Genomic DNA, 20839 nt, shown 5'->3' on the forward strand with positions numbered 1-20839 from the left:
TTGTACAAGTATAAACTTCTTTGGACAAACAAGGGGGTCAATAGGGGGCAGGAATTCAGGGGAGGGAGCGTGTCTCTGCATTAGGCTGGGCGATGGAGTGACCGTTTTTGTTTTTTGTTTTGCTGACCAAACTCCTCTCTAGGACAGGGCAGGCCTGGAAAGAGGTTAAAAACGAGATAATTATTTTTTTTGGGGGGGGGACCCCCGTTCCCATATTTGGATTCGGCTGGAGCAGAACGCAGCAGAGAGGGCTCTTTTTAAAACAACCCTTCATCTAAAACAGGGCTCAGCAAACTTTTTCAGCAGGGGGCTGGTCCACTGTCCCTCAGACGTTGTGGGGGGCCAGGCTATATTTTGGAAAGGGGGGGGGGAAGAACGTATTCCTATGCCCCACAAATAACCCAGAGATGCATTTTAAATAAAAGGACACATTCTACTCATGTAAAAATATGCTGATTCCTGGATTGTCCATGGGCTGGATTTAGAAGGCGAATGGGCCGGATCCGGCCCCCGAGCCTTAGTTTGCGTACCCATGATCTAAAATACAGTGGTACCTCGGGTTACATATGCTTCAGGTTACCTACGCTTCAGGTTACACACTCTGCTAACCCAGAAATAGTGCTTCAGCTTAAGAACTTTGCTTCAGGATGAGAACAGAAATTGTGTTCCGGTGGCACGTCAGCAGCAGGAGGCCCCATTAGCTAAAGTGGTGCTTCAGGTTATGAACAGTTTCAGGTTAAGAACGGACCTCTGGAATGAATTAAGTACTTAACCCGAGGTACCACTGTATAGCTCGTTCCCAGGCTTCGAATCGCCTCGGATGCATTTTCTCAATAATTCTCACAACAGTCCTGTAAGGTAGGGCTGGCATCAAGGCCAACTTGAGAGTCGTTCCCAGCTCTCTTGCATCTCACATTCTCAGCTGCTGCGCTCATCAGCTCTAGCAGCCGAACTGTTTTCTCTCCATCTCTCAGCCAGCGCAGTGAGGAAGGTTGGAAGGTTAATTTCCCAGCTCAGGAGAAGGGGAAATTCTTGCTTGCTAGGACTGGGAGCCAGAATCCTCCTCGCCTCTTTTTAACTCTTAACAGGGCCATTGCGCAGCTTCACCCTCGTCGCTACACCCTGGGGAAAGATGTAAGGATATATAACAAGAGCCCTGCTGGATCAGGCCCAAAGGCCTGTCTCATCCAGCCTCCATTCTCCCACGTTGGCTGTTATGTACTGAGTTGAATAGGATCCAAAATGCAGCAGTCTGGTTGGTTCTAGAACAATAGGATTCAGAATGCAGCAGTCTGATTGGTCCTAGAACAATTGGAATCAGAATGCAGCAGCCTGATTGGTCCTAGAACAATAGGATCCAAAATGCAGCTTTCTGATTGGTTCTAGAACAATAGGATTCAGAATGCAGCAGTCTGATTGGTCCTAGAACAATAGGCTCCAGAATGCAGCAGTCTGATTGGTCCTAGAACAATTGGAATCAGAATGCAGCAGCCTGATTGGTCCTAGAACAATAGGCTCCAGAATGCAGCAGTCTGATTGGTCTGCAGGAGCCACCCAATCCAGCTCCAGGTGGAAGTGAATCTGCGACCCGATTGGCCTACAGGAGAATCCTGGAATTAGCCAATCACGTGGGGCCATTGTGTAACTGTAAATAATGTATATAAAGCAGACATTCTGGGGGAACTCCCATTCCTCCTCACCACTATGAGCTGAATAAAGAGCATGAAATCCACTCTCGACTCTGAGTATATTTCATTGGCTTAACCCCAGAGGCCTCTGCAAAGCTTGAAAGCAGAACACAAAGAGGAGAGCCATCGCCTGGGGCTGCTTGCGTTATTTGAAGCCCTCAGGTATAGCCAGCATCGCTGACTGCGGACACACGGTACATGTTAAGCACACTTAAAGCAACTGGCTTTCCCCCAAAGAATACTGGGAACTGTAGTTTTCCCCTGACCAGCCCCAGGTGGAAGCTGTAGTGCAAAACATCTGAAGAGACCCATTTGGCAAAAGCAGCTCCCCAGCCTTTTAATTTACGACCAGCTGCCAGCCAGATGTTTTCGGGAGTACCACGAGGGCAACAGCCCTCTCTTATCACATCCCTAACAACTGGCACAAACGAATTAACGGATTGATAACTCGATTGGTTGCGGCACTTGATATCCTGCCCTTCGCTCCGAAGTTCGCCCAGAGCGGCTGAAAACGAGAAATGGAGCGAAGCGACGTCAAGAAATCAAAACCAAAAAGTAAATCCAAACTTCGAAGGGGTGCTGGCGACAACAAAGCAGTAGGTCAGAGGCACTTCCAGGCTGTCTTGTAGAAAGCGGTTTTCTGGGGGTGTCGTTGGGGGTGGCCCAAAGCTTATTGTGGGGGGCACGCCTCCAGTTCCATACTTGTAATTTTTCGCCGGGGTAAGGTGTGTCAACTGTAATAAACGAAAATCTGCCCTGATTCCCTTATGGGGGACACAGGAGCCCTTATAGAGTCCTTTGCAGGTTCTCCATCAGTCGGAGAAAAGAACAGAGCCCAACCAGAGAATATTGAGAAGCAAAGGAGCTGGTAAGCCTGATCTTTATTGAACTGTTGCAACAGGGTGCTCCCTTCACACACAGGAAAGGAGGAGGACCCAGAACAAAGGTGTGTCCGCCCTTATATAGACATTTTAAATTGCCCACCCTGGAGTTCAGGACTACCCCCACACACATCATACCTACAACATAGAAAGGGCGGTCTACAACAGAAATCTGAGTGCGTTGTTTATCTCCTGTCATTGTTTATCTGTTTATCTGTTACCTGTTAATGATTCCTTGATTGGATACCCTGGGGAGCCTTGCCAGTCTTTTGTAGTGACAAATGCTTAGTTCCTGAGCCATGTCACAGGCTCACCCTATTCATACACAGATATACCCTTAAGACAGGTTTTGTGAATGAAAAGAAAGTGGGGAGGCTTTTCCATTATCCTTTGACCTTGCAGAGAAAACATTTGGTCAGTTTGGGAGCCAAAAGTGGCTCCAGGGCTGCCCTCCTGTGCTGCCTCAGACATGTGGCCCATACATTTATGTACGTGTTTGCCTAACACATCCATGAACATTTAATATATATATATATATATATATATATATATATATATATATATGACCTTAATTTTTTATTTCACAACAATGCACTGATTAGCTCAATAGTTTTCTATCAGAGAGACTTATATCAGAAGGAACTGTCGCCCAGACACATCATGAGATGGGATTATTTTGGGACTCAGGAATAGCTCCTTACCAGTTATGGTTGGAAAACAGCCGCTGAGATAGCTAGGAAAGCAACTGCAATATTGGCACTGGGAACCTCAAGACTGGGTTACTGCAATGTACTTTATCTGGGAGGAATCCTGGTAGAAATTACTGCCTTTTTCATCCAGGTAAGAGGACTAGTGGGACGCGGGTGGCGCTGTGGGTTAAACCACAAAGCCTAGGACTTGCCAATCAGAAGGTTCAAATCCCTGCGACGGGGTGAGCTCCCGTTGCTCGGTCCCTGCTCCTGCCAACCTAGCAGTTCGAAAGCACGTCAAAGTGCAAGTAGATAAATAGGTACCGCTGCAGCGGGAAGGTAAACGATGTTTCTGTGCGCTGCTCTGGTTTGCCAGAAGCTTAGTCATGCTGGCCACATGACTTGGAAGCTGTACGCTGGCTCCCTCGGCCAGTAAAGCGAGATGAGCGCCGCAACCCCAGAGTCAGCCACGACTGGACCTCATGGTCAGGGGTCCCTTTACCTTCAGGTCCCGAATAGCATGCCAAACAACACAACTCTGTGTCCATACAAGCCCTGGGAATCTTCAAGGTGCCGTGACGGAAGGATGGAGCAAAGTTTAGCTCTTCTTTCCTGCCCCCAAATAGTGAATCTCTCTCGCTCTCTCCGTCTGCTCCACCCTGTCATATAATCCGTCACTGTCTGACCCACAGCAGAATCCATTCAGGCCTGTGGGGTGCTGGGTGTCTGGTCTTCTGGGTGTGTGGAGGGGGGAAACACCCAGGCATTGGGGAACCCCACCCAAGGCAGACAGGGCACGGGGTGCGAGGGGTGGTGGTGGATGCAGGTGCCCACCTCAGTTGCCAGGCTGTGGGATTGGCGTGAAAAGAGCCAGACATCTGAAGAGGCAGGCTGGTTTTGCTCAGCCGGGGTTTTAAAATATCCCAGCAGCGAGGCCTGTCCACCCACACTAGGCTGTATGAAAACACACACATTGAGCAAATGTTAGAGAGGGCCAGAAAGCATTAAAAAGAAGGAGGGAGGGAGGGAGGGAGGTAGAAAGGAGGTGTATTTAGGGGATACAATTTCGTGGGGAGGTGATTTCCCCCTCCCTGAGTGAGACCTCATAGGTATGGCTAGGCCAGGGGTAGGGAACCTAAGGCCCGGGGGCCAAATGTGGCCCAATCGCCTTCTCAATCTGGCCCGTGAATCCAATCCAGAGTGTTTTTACATGATTAGAATGTGTGCTTTTATTTAAAATGCATCTCTGGGTCATTAGTGGGGCATAGGAAGTCGTTCATTTTTTCCCTTCAAAATATAGTCCGGCCCCCCACAAGGTCTGAGGGACAGTGGACCAGCCCCCTGCTGAAAAAGGTTGCTGACCCCTGGTCTAGGCCATAGCTGTCAACTTGCCCCCTTTTTTGCGAGGAATCCCATTTGGAATAAGGGAATTTCCCTTTAGAAAAGGGAACAGTTGACAGCTATGGTTAGGCTGTGCACACACCATCCATTTAAAGCACATACATACACCCCAGAAGAATTCTGGGAACTGTAGTTTTCCCTATGCAGACCTACAATTCCCTTAGCGCCAGTAACAAACTACAGTTCCCAGGACTCTTTGGGATGTGTGCTTTAAATACATGTGGCGTGTACGCAGCTGATACTGGCAATAGTTGTGCAGATCAGCGACCCACATGCAAGACCTCTTTTCCAATTTCACTCGTCGCAACTGGCAAAAAGGCAAGCCAGAGCCACGACTCACGCAGAGACACAACAGGCAGCCTCTTCTGAGAGCGTTTAAATCACCTGTATCGGCATCAGGGATGACTAAGCAATGCAGCCGCAGCTGCTACTGATTCGGACCATCGGCAAAAGCCAGTTACGGGAGTCATACAGAGAAGCAACGGGCAGCCGCCTCTGGGATAAGTGCTTTGGGCTCCCTCCATTCACTCATGTGCTCTGGCATTTGGGAATCAGGGTGCAAAAAGTTCAGGTTAAATGGCTCATAGTGTCCCTTTCCAAGACTTACAATTTCGAAAGGAGGTTTGGAGAGTCAGCAAGTCCTGGAAATGCCCAAGACTTTACTTAGGTCGCTTCTCTAAATTCTTGCCTCCCCACACAGGAGCCGCCGCACTCTAGACTAAACAGACAACTCAAGCATTTTAGGAGCAGCTTGGAAATCCAAGCTACCGTATTTTTCGCTCTATAAGACGCACCAGACCACAAGGCGCACCTAGTTTTTGGAGGAGGAAAACAAGAAAAAATAAATTTGAATTTCAGAAGCCAGAACAGCAAGAGGGATCGCTGCGCAGTGAAAGCAGCAATCCCTCTTGCTGTTCTGGCTTCTGTGATAGCTGCGCAGCCTGCATTCACTCCATAAGACGCACAAACATTTCCCCTTACTTTTTAGGAGGGAAAAAGTGAGTCTTATAGAGCAAAAAATATGGTATTTACTACCTGGTTTGTTTTCTCTGCTGGCAGTGGGTTTCGTTTCACTTACAGATTCTCTTCTTTAAAAGGGTACTTCTCTCTGAGGAAACTCCCGTGTACCTTTCCTGATATAAAAGGGGAAAAGAAGCATTATTTTTCCCTCTTGAGGAGATCGATCAAGTTTTGTCATTTGATGTAGCTAATAAATGGGTTTATTCTATATCCCCCATAGATCATGCTAAACGAGTGTTCTCCAAAGACACCGTACATTTAAAGCGCACGTGCCATAAAATCCTGAGAGACGTAGTGTACCCCTCTCTGAGCTACAATTCCCAGGACCCTTAATAAACTACAGTTCCCAGGGCATGCTTCAAATGTATGGTGTGTACACAGCTGACTGCTTTGTCTTGCTTTAAATCAGGGATTATTGACCTTCGGGTTCCAAATTAAGCCTCAACTGAAGACAGCAGAAAGACGTGCCAATACATTAACTTGTTGTTGTTGTTGTTTAGTCGTTTAGTCGTGTCCGACTCTTCGTGACCCCATGGACCAGAGAACGCCAGGCACTCCAGTCTTCCACTGCCTCCCGCAGTTTAGTCAAACTCATGCTGGTAACCTCGAAAACACTATCCAACCATCTCGTACTCTGTCGCCCCCTTCTCCTTGTGCCCTCCATCTTTCCCAACATCAGGGTCTTCTCCGGACCCTGGAGAATACATTAACTTATTTGGCATCAAAACTGCACACTGTGGTCTGGGAAGATGGGAATTGTAGTCCCAAAACATCTGGAGGGCCGAGTTTGGCCATGCCTGGACTAGATTATCCGCAGGATCCCTTCCGACTCCACAGTCTTATGCTTCCATGTGCTTATGTCAGTCTGTGTTCAATGATCTTGAGCAAATGTGGTTTCCTGGTAATTCTGAAGCTTTCCTGCCTCCCGCCGTTGATAACCTTCTTCTCCATGAATTCGTCCAGCCCTTTTCTGAAGCCGTCCAAGTTGACTCCTGTGGGAAAAAGCTCCCCGTCGTTTAATGAGAAGATTCATTCGCAGAGCAGGCATGCCCTCATTCTGCCAGAGAGGATGACCCACACCGATAAGGCCTGCTGTGGGGACACTCATACTGAAAACGCAGAATTACTCCCTTGCCACGGGCATGAGTGTCTCCTCCTTTGAGTCACTGCTCTTTGGGGTTACTCGCATCCTGCAGGGAGAAAGCACCAGACGGCCCGGTGTCTGCGCCCCGAGGTTGAGGGCATGAACCCAGGAGTCCTGGCTCCCGCAGATCCGTTTTCGGGAGTGAAAGTGGAGCTCAAGAGGATTGTCTCCTGCCATTCCGACAAGCCGGGATTATCTCAAACTTGAATCAGCTTCGAGAAGAGCTCTCTTCCTGGCTCAGACCCACCTGAGTCACAGACATTTCAAGCCCTGTGGCCCCACTTTAAACAGTCATGGCGTCCCCCTAGGAATTCTGGGAGCTGTAGTTTAAAGGTGCCGAGAGTTGCTAGGAGATCCCATTCCCCTCACAGAACTACAGTTCCCAGAGTGGTTTAACCATCAGTCCCTCTTCCCAGGGATACCTGGGACTTGTAGTTCTGGGAGGGGAATGGGGGGGTCTCCTAATGACTCTCAGCACCTGTAACAAACTACAGCTCCCAGGATTCTTTGGGGGGCGGCCATGCTTCTTCTTCTTTTGTATAATTCTTTATTGATTTTTAGAAAAGTATAAACATGTAACAAAAAAACAATTCCAAATCCAAATATTGAGATTACTCTGAATCTTCTGACTTCCATGGGTCTACCGACAACATTTACAAATGTAAATGTTCATCCTAAATTTTATCCTTCTAAATTATCCATACTTTCCGTTACTTTACAAGTGTGATTAAAATCCTGCCATTGTATTGACATGCTTACAGTAGTCTCGTAAATAAATTATAAACTTTTCCCAATTCTTTCTTAAAGTTCTTGTCTTCTTGATTTCTGAGTTTCCCTGTTAATTTTGCCATTTCAGTATAGTCCATGAATTTAATTTGCCATTCTTCTCTGGTTGGGGTTATCTATTCCTTCCATCTCTGGGCTAGTAGTATCCATGGGGCTGTTGTTGCATACATAAACAATCTTTACTGGTCCTTTGGTATCTTGGTACCTATAATTCCTAATTAAAACGCTTCTGGTTTTTTAGCAGAAGTTATTTTAAACATTTTTTCATTTCAACGTATATCATCTCCCAATTTTTTTGTTACTTTACATGCCCACCGCATATGATAAAAGCTACCTTCTTTTTCTTTACATTTCCAACAGATATTTGAGCTTGTTCTATACATTTTTGCTAACTTGACAGGCGCCAAATACCACCAATACTTCATTTTTATGCAGCTTTCTTTCAGTGAACAACATGCCGTAAATTTCAGCTCAGTTTTCCATAACCTCTCCCAGTCTGCAATTTGTATATTATGTCCAAAGTCTTTTGCCCAGTGTATCATCGCCGATTTGACCTGTTCATCTTTTGTACACCATTCCAGGAGCAAATTATACATTTTCGGGGGAGGCCAAGCTTAAAGTGTGTTATGTACTGAATTGAATAGGATCCAAACTGCAACAGTCTGACTGGTCCTAGAACAATAGGATCCAAAAGGCAGCAGTCTGATTGGTCCTAGAACAATAGGATTCAGAATGCAGCAGTCTGATTGGTCTTAGAACAATGCAGCAATATGATTGGTTGGCAGGAACCACCCAATCATGCTCCAGATAGAAGTGAATCCACAACCTGATTGGCTTACAGTAGAATTCCAGAATTAGCCCATCATGTGCAGCCCATTGTGTAAATAATGTATATAAAGCAGATACTTTGAGGGGACTTTCATTCATTCCTCCTCACCACTATGAGCTGAATAAAGAGCATGAAATCACTTTGCGACTCTATTTCAAAGTGGTATCACAGTGCTTTTAATGAATGGCATGAGTGTGGCCCCAGTTTGGCATCCCGTTTAAGAAAAACCTGCTGGATCAAAAGCAGAGACATCACCTTGCCAACAAAGGCCTATATAGTTAAAGCTATGGTTTTCCCAGTAGTGATGTATGGAAGTGAGAGCTGGACCATAAAGAAGGCTGATCACCGAAGAACGGATGCTTTTGAATTATGGTGCTGGAGGAGACTCTTGAGAGTCCCATGGACTGCAAGAAGATCAAACCTCTCCATTCTTAAGGAAATCAGCCCTGAGTGCTCACTAAGGACAGATCCTGAAACTGAGGCTCCAAGACTTTGGCCACCTCATGAGAAGAGAAGACTCCCTGGAAAAGACCCTGATGCTGGGAAAGATGGAGGGCACAAGGAGAAGGGGATGACAGAGGACGAGATGGTTGGACAGTGTTCTCGAAGCTACCAGCATGAGTTTGACCAAACTGCGGGAGGCAGTGGAAGACAGAAGTGCCTGGCGTGCTCTGGTCCAGGGGGTCACAAAGAGGCGGACACGACTAAACAACAACAGCTGGATCAATGCACTGCTGAGTCCTGCTTCCCGTAGCCGTGGACATCCGCAGGAATCCCCCACGCAGCAAGTCATGGAAGCAACAGCGTTCTCTGGCTATCCTGCCCCATCCCAGCACCCGAAACCCAGAGTTAAACTGCTCCTGAGCCTGGGCAGTGCCTATTTAGTCGTCACCGGCAGGCCTCTCCTCGCCTGGAGCCATGGGTGCTAAGCATGGCCCTGGCACTGAAATCTGTGGGTGCCAAGCCCCTTAATGGGGTGTTGTGTGGATGCCCAAGGCCCCAGGGAGTTGGCCCCTATGCTGGTGTGTGAGGTCTGTTGGTGTGTGTGCCCAGTCTACATGTAGAACCCTACTTCCATTTCCTCAGGCTGAAATCTGTTTCCCATCCCTGCTCCAACCAAACACGCACATCTAGCACTGCGACTGAAACCGAGGCCACATCCACACTTTCCCTTTGCTCCTTAATTTCTAGTCAAGGGTCTGATATGTTATTGTGTTTTGTCCCACCGCTCTGTTCGGATTGACGCTCGCCCCGATTCAGCAGTTGTTATGTACAGCGGTACCTCAGGTTAAGAACTTAATTCGTTCCGGAGGTCCGTTCTTAACCTGAAACTGTTCTTAACCTGAGGCACCACTTTAGCTAATGGGGCCTCCTGCTGCCGCCGCGCCGCCGGAGCACGATTTCTGTTCTCATCCTGAAGCAAAGTTTTTAACCTGAGGTAATATTTCTGGGTTAGTGGAGTCTGTAACCTGAAGCGTATGTAACCCGAGGTACCACTGTATTATGCTGCTTGAATAGGATCCAAATTGCAGCAGTCTGATTGGCCCTAGAACAATAGGATCCAGAATGCAGCAATCTGATTGCTCCGCAGAAGCCACCCAATCCAGGTCCAGGTGGAAGTGAATCCGCAACCTGATTGGCCTACAGGAGAATCCCGGAACTGGCCAATCACGGGGGCCCGCTGTGTAAATAATGTATATAGAGCAGACATTCTGGTGGAACTTCCATTCCTCACTACTATGAGCTGAATAAAGAGCATGAAATCCACTCTCGACTCCGAGTATATTTCAGCAGTAAACAGCAAGTTTTCCTGGGGAAAGCAGCCCGACAAAAACAAAACTCTCGCACCCATGGTGTACAAACGGTGAATGGCGGATGGGCCCAGAATGTGGGGCGGCAGGGGTTCCTTTTGCAGTGGGGCAAAAGACCCAACCATCCTCTTCCCTCCTCTCAAACAGTGTCCCACAATGCCCTCCCAGGGAACCCAGGAGTCCTGGAACCTGCGCTGCCCTCTTGGTCTTCCGTCTGATTCCATATACAGCCTTGCTCCCCCTCTGCAACATTATTTTGTGTGTGTGTGTGTGTGTGTGTGTGTGAAACCACATTTCTTCCCAGTGACCTCACTGCCTTCGGGTGCGTTAGTTAACAGCTTCCCTCCATCTCTCCCGGTGGGCCCCCACCAAGTGAGCCTGGCCCTCCCAGGCCTGAGCTGGGCTTGCATCATAGGAGTCTGTGGCCGGGTCTGGATTCTAGCTTACCCCCCTTCTGTTTTGCCCTTGACAGCTCCGTGGAGAGCAGCCAGGAACCCGTTCCCTGACCCGGCTCTCTAACTTCTTGGGTGGTGACGCCTCAGGAGCGTGACTCCCGAGGAGTCGTGCTCCCCCTGAGCTCATGCATGTTCAAGAGACGGGCCTCGTGAGAATCGGGAGGCCGTTCACTCAGGCTCCTCACCAGCGCAGGGCTAAAGGGGGAGAGGCCCCATCCGCACTACAGATTTAAAGGTAAAGGTAAAGGTACCCCTGCCCGTATGGGCCAGTCTTGCCAGACTCTGGGGTTGTGCGCCCATCTCACTCAAGAGGCCAGGGGCCAGCGCTGTCCGAAGACACTTCCGGGGCACGTGGCCAGCGTGACATCGCTGCTCTGGCGAGCCAGAGCCGCACACGGAAACACCGTTTACCTTCCCGCTAGAAAGCGGTCCCTATTTATCTACTTGCACCCGAGGGTGCTTTCGAACTGCTGGGTTGTCAGGTGCTGGGACCGAGCAACGGGAGCGCACCCCGCCGCGGGGATTCGAACCGCCGACCTTTCGATCGGCAAGCCCTAGGTGCTGAGGCCTTTACCCACAGCGCCACCCGCGTCCCACTACAGATTTAAAGCAGCGTAATACAGTGGTAGCTCAGGTTACATACGCTTCTGCTTACAGATTCCGCTAACCCAGAAATAGTGCTTCAGGTTAAGAACTTTGCTTCAGGATGAGAACAGAAATTTTGCTCCGGTAGCGTGGTGGCAGCAGGAGGCCCCATTAGCCAAAGTGGTGCTTCAGGTTAAGAACAGTTTCAGGTTAAGAACGGACCTCCGGAACGAATTAAGTACTTAACCCGAGGTACCACTGTACCAGTTATGAGCAGCCATGGTTTCTCCCAGAGAATCCTGGGAAACGTAGTTTGTTAAGGGTGCTGAGAATTTTCAAGAGGCCCTTTGCTCCCCCCCCAAAGCTACAACTCTCAGAGCTGTTTTAACCACCAGCCCCACTTCCCAGGGGGCCCTCCAAATCATGGCTCTGTAAAGGGGATTAAGGGCCCCCCCCAATAACTCTCATTGCACTTAAGAAACTACACTTCCCAGGATTCCTTGGGGGAAGTGGTAAAGGTAAAGGGACCCCTGACCATTAGGTCCAGTCGTGGCCAACTCTGGGGTTGCGGTGCTCATCTCGCTTTATTGGCCGAGGGAGCTGGCATACAGCTTCCGGGTCATGTGGCCAGCATGACTAAGCCGCTTCTGGCGAACCAGAGCATCGCACGGAAACGCCATTTACCTTCCCGCCGGAGTGGTACCTATTTATCTACTTGCACTTTGACGTGCTTTTGAACTTCTAGGTTGGCAGGAGCAGGGACCGAACAACAGGAGCTCACCCCCTCGTGGGGATTCGAACCGCCGACCTTCTGATTGGCAAGTCCTAGGCTCTGTGGTTTAACCCACAGCGCCACCCGCGTCCCGTTCGAAGTGGTACGATGCTGCTTTAAATGCATTTTGCAAATGGGGGTCTCTGGACCCAAATCTCTCATCTTCGAAAGAGTTTCCGGGGGCTCTCCAGAGTTACAACCTCTGTGTTTTGCATTCTTCCTGATCTGTTTGCGCTAACTCTTACATGGAGGTTAGATTATATTTGGTCGTTAATGAGTGCTCACTCTTATTTGAGAGGACTTTATAGGACAATGAGCGTTTGTCCTGGTTTGTTTACGTTGCATGTTGCCTTATAAATAATTGGTTCATTCCACTTTTTCCTGCATCACTTTCCTAACCACAGCAAGTCTGTCTTTTGTTAAAAAGTGGATTTGTTGCGCTAGGGCAACCGAGCGTTGTAATCCAGTTTAATTGTGCAAGAGAGCGCCAAATCCACTTTAATTGTGCAGGCCCTAAATCCCCCCAGTATGTGCCGAAATCCCTCCTGCATAATACTGACAGTCTCTGGAGGCACTTTTGGCAGAAGTCAAAGAAAATGGATGTACTGGACTCAGCCATAGGCAAGTCTCTCAATGGTGTTGCCATGTCATGTGGGGATAAGTGCATGGATTTATTTGAGTGGCAATTTCGGCCACCTCCAGTTCACCATTCACTGCTAGGCAAAAAAACAGGAGAGAGGAACCTTTGGGGCCTCCAGATGTTGCTGAACTACAACTCCCATCAGCCCCAGCAAGCACAGCCAATAGCTGGGGATGATGGGTAATGTAGTTCAGCAACATGCAGCTAGCTCAGCTGGTACAGCATGAAATCCCTTAATCTCAGGGTTGTGGATTTGAGCCCCACGTTGGGCACAAGATGTCTGCCTTGCAGAGAGCGTTGGACAAGAAGGCCCTTGTAAAACTACAATTCTGTGATTCTAGGAACATCTGAAGGGCCACAATTTCCCCACACCTGGCAGAAAGGCCGTGGAAGGGAGAAGGGCCTTGACGGGGTGGCCCCACGGCCATTTCCAAAACATCCTATTTCTTCTCCCACAGCAGGATCAGTATGATTTCATTTCGATTCTTAGATTTCTATCCTGCCCTTCTTTCCAAAGGAGCCCCAGGGGAGCAAATAGCAAAGCAGATAGACAACACTGTCACGAGCACAATAAAAACATTTATTTTTATTGTAATCTAGAAACATTAAGAATGGTGCAGTCCTCTTTTAAAGCCGTCCCAGTCGGTGGCCATCCCTGCCTCATGTGGCAGCAAGTTCCACAGGTTAACTAGGCGCTGTGTGAAGAGATATTTTCTTTTATCTGTCCCGGACCTTCCCCCGTTCGACTTTCTTGGATGTTCCTGATTCGGTAGGGAGAAACATGCTTCTCTCTCCCTTTTCTTCACAGCATGCGTAATTTTTAAAGTTCTATCATGGCGCCGCTTACTCACTTTTGCTCTCGATTCAAAAAATTCCCAAATGCTTTCCTCATAGCTCCTCCACCCCCTTGACCATTTGAGTCGCCCTTTTCTGAACCACCCTGAAAGCTCTTTGGGTGGCCTTGGAGTCAGTCACCATCTTTCAGCCTCGACCTACCTCACAAAGTTGTTGTGAGGACAAAAATTGGAGGAAAAATAATCTGCGTCAGCCTTTTCTTATCTCTGGGAGACAGGGAGGAGCTAGTGTATTTGTCTCCTGTATTATCTATCTCCTTGGACAGGGAGCGGCATACACAAAATTGTGGTGCATGTTTTGCCCCCTGATTCTATTTTATTACATTAAAAGAAACACAACCACCACACAATTCTGTTCTTCCTTGAAAGAGAGGAGAGCAGCACACATCCCAGTGAATAGGCCAGTTGGTAGAGCACGAGACTCTTAATCCCAGGGTTGTGGGTTCGAGCCCCATATCGGGCACCGCAGGGCGTTGGACTAGATGACCCTCGGGAGCCCCTTGCAACTCTACCTGAAGTATACTTGAAGGAGCGTCTCCACCCCCATCGTTCTGCCCGGACGCTGAGGTCCAGAACCGAGGTCCTTCTGGCGGTTCCCTCATTGCGAGAAGCAAAGCTATAGGGAACCAGGCAGAGGGCCTTCTCGGTAGTGGCACCTGCCCTGTGGAACGCCCTCCCATCAGATGTCAAAGAGATAAACAACTATCTGACATTCAGAAGACATCTGAAGGCAGCCCTGTTCAGGGAAGTTTTTAATGTGTGACATTTTAGTGTATTTTTGGTCTTTGTTGGAAGCTGCCCAGAGTGACTGGGGAAACCCAGCCAGATGGGCGGGGTACAAATTATTATTATTATTATTATTATTATTATTATTATTATTATTATTTACGATTCCTGCCTCCTTCTTTAACCCCCCTGTGCAGTCAATTAGGTGAAGAAATGGTGAGCCGATGAGTCTGGTGGCTGAGCAAGGGATGTGAACCCAGGCCTAGCCTGGTGCAGACCTCGCTGAGGTCTAGCCCCTTGCAATGCCTCCGGAGGCCTTCCTTGCTCTCTGCTTGGGGTAGCCAGGCCAGATTGGGGGGGGGGGGGGCTTTCTCGATATCCCAGCCGTTGTGCATGACAGAGGCTTCCACCAGCTAGCCCTCTCCCTTGTGCATCATCCTCAGCTAGGCCTCTCCTCAGCCTGGGAAAGTTGAATTGTGGTTTCCAGGCGGCTATGAACTTCTCCAACTTTCACCCCCTCGTCGCTGGCGAGAGCAGGAAATGCCTTCTGGATGGGTCAGCAAAAACAGACACTAAGCACACTCACTCTCACACGTGTACACACACACACCCGGAGGAGAGGCAGAAAAAGAGGGTGTCGTATGTTACAAGCCGCAACACACCATCCTGTAGGGCCTGTCAGTGCCGGGAGTGACCCTACCATTAGGCAAAGGGAAGGGAGATAATTTGGGGCATCACCAAAGGGCTGCAAATTAGTAGTTTAAGATCCGAACGCTCTTGAGAGTTTGCATTCAGAGCCTCAAAATGTCCCTGTTTTCCAGGGACAGCCCTGGATTCACAGAAGCCGTTCCGGTTTCTGATTTGATCCCAGAATGTCCCACTTTTTCTTAGGACGTCCCTATTTTCATCAGAGAAATATTGGAGGGCGTGGAGTTATTCGACTCCTGAGCCGTCTGAAGGCAGCCCTGTATAGGGAAGTTTTTTAAAAAAAAAACCAGTCAGATGGGCTGGGTATAAATAGTAAAATTATGATTATAGAATTGGATGTCCCTATTTTCATTGAAGAAATGGGGTAGGGAGAGGTGTTTGTGGGATTTCTGCCTTGGGTTCTACGCTACTTGATGCCAGTATCATTTCTCGCTCCGCTTCAGGCAGGCTGGGTGCGAACCATACATTCAAAGCACGTTTCCCTCTCCCCAAATAATCCTGGGAACTGTAGTTCGCCCTCACACAGCACCCTTAACAAACCGCATTTCCCAAAATTATTTTGGGGAAGCCACGGTTAGATTAAAGCGCTATCACAGGGCTTTATGTCAAAATCTCAGATGGGATTCTAGAAATATATATAAATTATTATTTTTTTAATTGTCCAGTAGCACCTTAGAGACCAACTAAGTTTGTTCTTGGCATGAGCTTTCGTGTGCATACCAAGAACAAACTTAGTTGGTCTCTTAAGGTACTACTGGACAATTTTTTTATTTTATATATATATATTTCTACTGTGTCAGACCAACACGGCTACCTACCTGAATCTCAGATGGGATTCGTGAGTCCCAGCATCTAGAGCAGTTTTTGCCAACCCGGTGCCCCCCACGTGTATGGAGAAGGCCATACACTTCTTTGTCTCCACTCTAACCACTAGGCCCTACAGCCCTCAAAGATCTGTGTAGCATAGTCTGCTGCTGGCTGGCAACAACATTTGGGGTGCCTGCCAGATGTTGGAGGGGGGAATCCCTCAGGCCAGTGGGCATGCATGGGAGAAAGAGGCGTCCACCCAGCCCCGGTGTGGGAAATGCTTACACAGATGTGTCATTTCCTGAGGAGAGAATGAGCAGCCCTGAGCCCAAAATCCACAGCTGTCCTCACCACAGAAAAGAACATCTTTCTGAGCCAACAGCAGGCTGACCAGGAGGAGAGCTGGCTCCAACGTGGGCCCCGGAAACCCCTGTTGCAAAGCCCATCCAGCTATATTTCTCTCCCCTTAAACGGCGAGCCGCACACCTCTTGTGCAAGCCGGGCATTAAAAACTGCCCCCTGTCATTTGTCCCTGGCATCTACTACTATGAGAGATAGACTGCCCTTGAACGTGGAGGTTCTCCTTAGGTAACGAGTGAGCTTCCATTCATCTATCTGGCCCGTTTTTTAAAAAGTCGCCTGAGTTCATGGCCATCGCTATACCCCTGTTGCTACGAATTCCTCAAGTTAATTATGTTTATGTCCCTCACCGCTGAGTAACCACAGCCCATTAAAGCACTTGGAGGAGAGAAAGGGGTGGGAGAGAGACTCCCAGAAGATGCAATTTGGAGAGAGCTTCAGTGCTGGCCTATTTTCTGACAGCAAGAGCCATTCGGACCCCCCTTGGGAGTTTGGGGACTCTCCGTCCTTGGTTTGACTATCACTTCCGTAAGGTGCTTGGCTCACATAATCACTCCCACCAAATTATATTTCCTGGGATTTTGCGGGGAAGCCATTATAGTTATACTGCAGTAAAACCAATAAAGCCTTGGAAGTACAGTGGTACCTCGGGTTACATATGCTTCAGGTTACATACGCTTCAGGTTACAGACTTCGCTAACCCAGAAGTAGTGCTTCAGGTTAAGAACTTTGCTTCAGGATAAGAACAGAAATTGGGCTCCACCAGCGCAGCGGCAGCAGGAGGCCCCATTAGCTAAAGTGGTGCTTCAGGTTAAGAACAGTTTCAGGTTAAGAACGGACCTCCAGAACGAATTAAGTACTTAACCCGAGGTACCACTGTATAGACTCAGGGCCCGGGTCATCATAACCACCTTAAACGACGAAAGGTAAACATTAAAAATTTCCAGATCACCTGCGGACGAAAAATCTACCAGCTTAAATATCCCCAATCTCTTTTTTTAACCTGTTTGTTTTAAAGTCTTGTATCACCCCTGGAAAAAATCCCATGCTTTCCTCCTGCCAGAGAGGAACAAACATATCCCTATCATTTAACACCTAAGGTTTGCTACGAGACCATTTTTAGCCATGTGTAATCGGGGATCTAATTACCCAGAAATCCCACATATGCTTTTGTAAAAGGATTCTTCTCCCGGTGTTTACCTGTGCAGCTGTGAGGCATGTAGTTCTCCTGGCTCTTACCAGCACTCTCAGTGTTGGATTTCGCTCCCGATACCTATCCAAGCAGATGACTCAAATTTCCACATTTCCTGGGAATTTACCTGTGTATTCTGTTGACATATCCCTGGACCATTAATCTTCACATGGTGAATGCTCAATTGTTAAAATTAATAAAACCCACATTCCTCCCCAGGGCAACTGGGAAGCTGTGCTAAGAAAAGCACATTCCGGTATTTGAATTAAGCGTATTTATTTACCTATCTCCCCATGTAAAGTTTGCCAGTTCCTGTCGCCACCTTCTTGCCCTGTGTCTTTAAAGGTCAGGCTGCTGGTGAGCGATACTCGTGCCAACAAAAGTGTGGTGTGTGTGATTCCTGCACGCCACACTGTTGTTAAAACAGACCACGGGCCGAATTCCCTCCTGAACAACTTTCTGAGGGCCGCATGCCACTGGTGGGAGGGGCCAGAGGAAAAAGTGGGCGGAGCAGCCGCTGCCAATTCTGCACACTCCTGCGCCCCTCTCTATCCTCAAACCCAGAGGCAAGGTCAGAGTATGAGGGCAAATCCCAGCCAGGCAAAAACTCTCAAGAGTGCAAAGGAGGGCTAGTGAGGGATGGGGTCTGGCATGCAGCTGACACAAGCGAGCCAGCAATAAATCACACTGAACAAGTGGGGGCTAACTCTTTCTTAGCCAAAAATGGATCTGCATGAGAGTGTCAGGCTTACTGAGCAGAGCAAGTCCTCTCTGCAGGACTTGCCCCCATGAAGCCGTTGCCGACAATGAAGGTTCCTGCTTCCCACAACTGCCTAAGTGCGCTTCTCTCCAGGGTTTTCCCCAAGCAATCAGAGACTGCGCCTGCATGCAGCCGATCTCTCCTCTGCCCTTTTCATCCCTCCGCTGGTTCTGGGAGACCAGGCGGGAGGGGAGATTGTCACAGCAAGAAAGGGAGACACCCCTGACTCTTCTCTGCCTCTTGGCCTCCCTCCTCTCCTGATTCAGCTTCTGCCACTGATTCTGGACTGCTCTCTGCCACAGACTCTCCCAGCTCACTAAGACCTGTTACCTCTTCAGCTTCCAACACCTTGTCTTCTCCCTCTTCTCCCAGTGTTTCAACTGCAGTGTGTAGGTGCGTCGTGTGAACGCTCCCCGTGCTCCTCCAGGGGGTTGGAAAGGGGTTAGTTTAACCTCCGGTTTGCTAGTAAAACTGAATTACTGTGTCGTGAAATGATGTACGTAAGCATGATGCCAACATGAAGTTTGGAAAGCTCTGCTCTGACCACTCATCGTCAACCCACCACCAATCCCCGGGCTCTGAGTCTTCTTCCTTTGGGGGGTCCCTCAGCTGATTCCTCCCATCATCCCTCTGTGTTCAGCCGGCCCATGACTGTGGCTTGGGGAAAATTCAGAGGGTCAGCCAGACAGGCACCTCCACAATACCCTACCTTAAGAAATATGACAGCGCTACCTAAACCACAGAGCCTAGGGCTTGCCAATCAGAAGGTCAGCGGTTTGAATCCCTGCGATGGGGTGAGCTCCTGTTACTGGGTCCCAGCTCCTGCCAACCTAGCAGTTCGAAAGCCCATCAAAGTGCAAGTAGATAAATAGGTACCGCTCCAGCGGGAAGGTAAACGGCGTTTCCGTGCGCTGCTCTGGTTTCACCAGAAGCGGCTTAGTCATGCTGGCCACATGACCCAGAAGCTGTACGCTGGCTCCCTTGGCCAGTAAAGCGAAATGAGCGCTGCAACCCCAGAGTCGTTCTCAACTGGACCTAACGGTCAGGGGTCCCTTTGCTTTTACCTTTACCTAACAAGGAAGGCTAGGGACGCGGGTGGCACTGTGGGTTAAACCACAGAGCCTAGGGCTTGCCAATCAGAAGGTCAGCGGTTCGAATCTCCGCGACAGGGTGAGCTCCCGTTGCTCTGTCCCTGCTCCTGCCAACCTAGCAGTTCGAAAGCACATCAAAGTGCAAGTACGGTAGATAAATAGGTACCGCTCTGGAGAGAAGGTAAACGGTGTTTCCGTGCGCTGTTCTGGTTCGCCAGAAGAAGCTTAGTCATGCTGGCCACATGACTTGGAAGCTGTACGCTGGCTCCCTTGGCCAATAAAGCGAGATGAGCGCCGCAACCCCAGAGTCGTCCGCAACTGGACCTAACGGTCAGGGGTCCCTTTACCTTTACCTAACAAGGAAGGCTGGCCATAGGGCTGCCTCAGACAGAGGCGGATTGATCCCCTAAGCCTACCTTTGCTTAGTACTAAATGCTCTGGGTGTTGGTAAGCTCTGCTACAACTTCCTGCTCCCCTTTCTTGCTAAGTTTCCACGGAGGGCAAGAAACCCTTTTCTTTCATTCTTTTGCAACAGAGGGTTTTCTCCCGCCAGGGTGAGGAATTTGCACTTGTCTAAGTTTACACCCATGGCACGGAATAATATGTTTGCGGCTCTTTCAGGTTATTATTTTGTTTTCTGCAGTGAGTCATCCCAGCGCTGCTGCAAGGATCCACGCGAGTCTGTACCTAAGACCCAGACACATCCAGACTTTGAAACTTATAATCCGACGCACATTTATTTTTATTCTTCAGAGGGGAGAAAGGGGGAAAGCCTAGCAAATCGGAAGAGCTGTCTTCTCCTGCACATATTGCTGCACATCTGGATCCAATCGCAGCTCAGGCTTTGGCGGTTAAACGGGCCGCGCGGGGGAACAGTCACCCTAGACAGTGACCCCCATCTATGATTAGGTCCCAGGACTTTTCTGGGCAGAAGGCGAGAGAGATCTTATTTCTTGGCATTAAACTGGGGCATAGTTTTGAATTAGTTTGCTGGGGGTGTTAGTCACTTTCCACCCTTCGTGCAGATCAAAAGGAGGACCCCCAAAGGAGCTGGGTTTGGCCAGGGTCCTGCAGGGGGGCGGAGGAGTGGGGGGAACTTAGGGAGAGTTGCTACACAGCAGGTGACTCAGTTTTTTATTCCCCCAGCAGAGCAGCCTGGCTGGTCCGTGGCCAAGGCTACACAGCCAGGTTGCGAACATTGCAATGTTAAGTCTGGGTCAAATCGTAGCTACGTTTTAATCGGCTGCAATTGTTGGTCGGAAGCTGCCAGAGAGGCTGGGGCAACCCAGACAGATAGGCAGGGTATAAATAAAATAATAATAATAATAATAATAATAATAATAATAATAATAATAATAATAATAATTGCATAGGATGTCCCTATTTTCACCAGAGAAATGTTGGAGGGAATGCATTCAATTCCATCATTTAGCTACGCACTATGGGGGGGAACGTGCTTCCTTTTGACCATCTTAGAAGATTAAAGAGCCCTGCTAGATCAAGTGAGAGCTGGACCATAAAGAAGGCTGAACGCCGAAGAATTGATGCTTTTGATTTATGGTGCTGGAGGAGACTCTTGAGAGTCCCATGGACTGCAAGAAGATCACACCTATCCACTCTGAAGGAAATCAGCCCTCAGT

General features: G+C 48.8%; 1 long non-coding RNA gene across 1 annotated transcript in view; it reads right to left on the bottom strand.

Annotated features, from left to right (window-relative positions):
* Positions 1 to 20839, bottom strand: part of LOC310851866 — a 151084-nt gene that overhangs the window by 25756 nt on the left and 104489 nt on the right. Inside the window, exon 2 of the long non-coding RNA XR_014567897.1 lies at positions 16829 to 17041. This is a non-coding gene — a long non-coding RNA (uncharacterized lncRNA). The remainder of the gene's footprint in view (positions 1 to 16828; positions 17042 to 20839) is intronic.

This window comes from Podarcis gaigeae (assembly GCF_964106915.1).
Source record: "Podarcis gaigeae genome assembly, chromosome: 8".
Lineage (NCBI taxonomy): Eukaryota > Metazoa > Chordata > Lepidosauria > Squamata > Lacertidae > Podarcis > Podarcis gaigeae.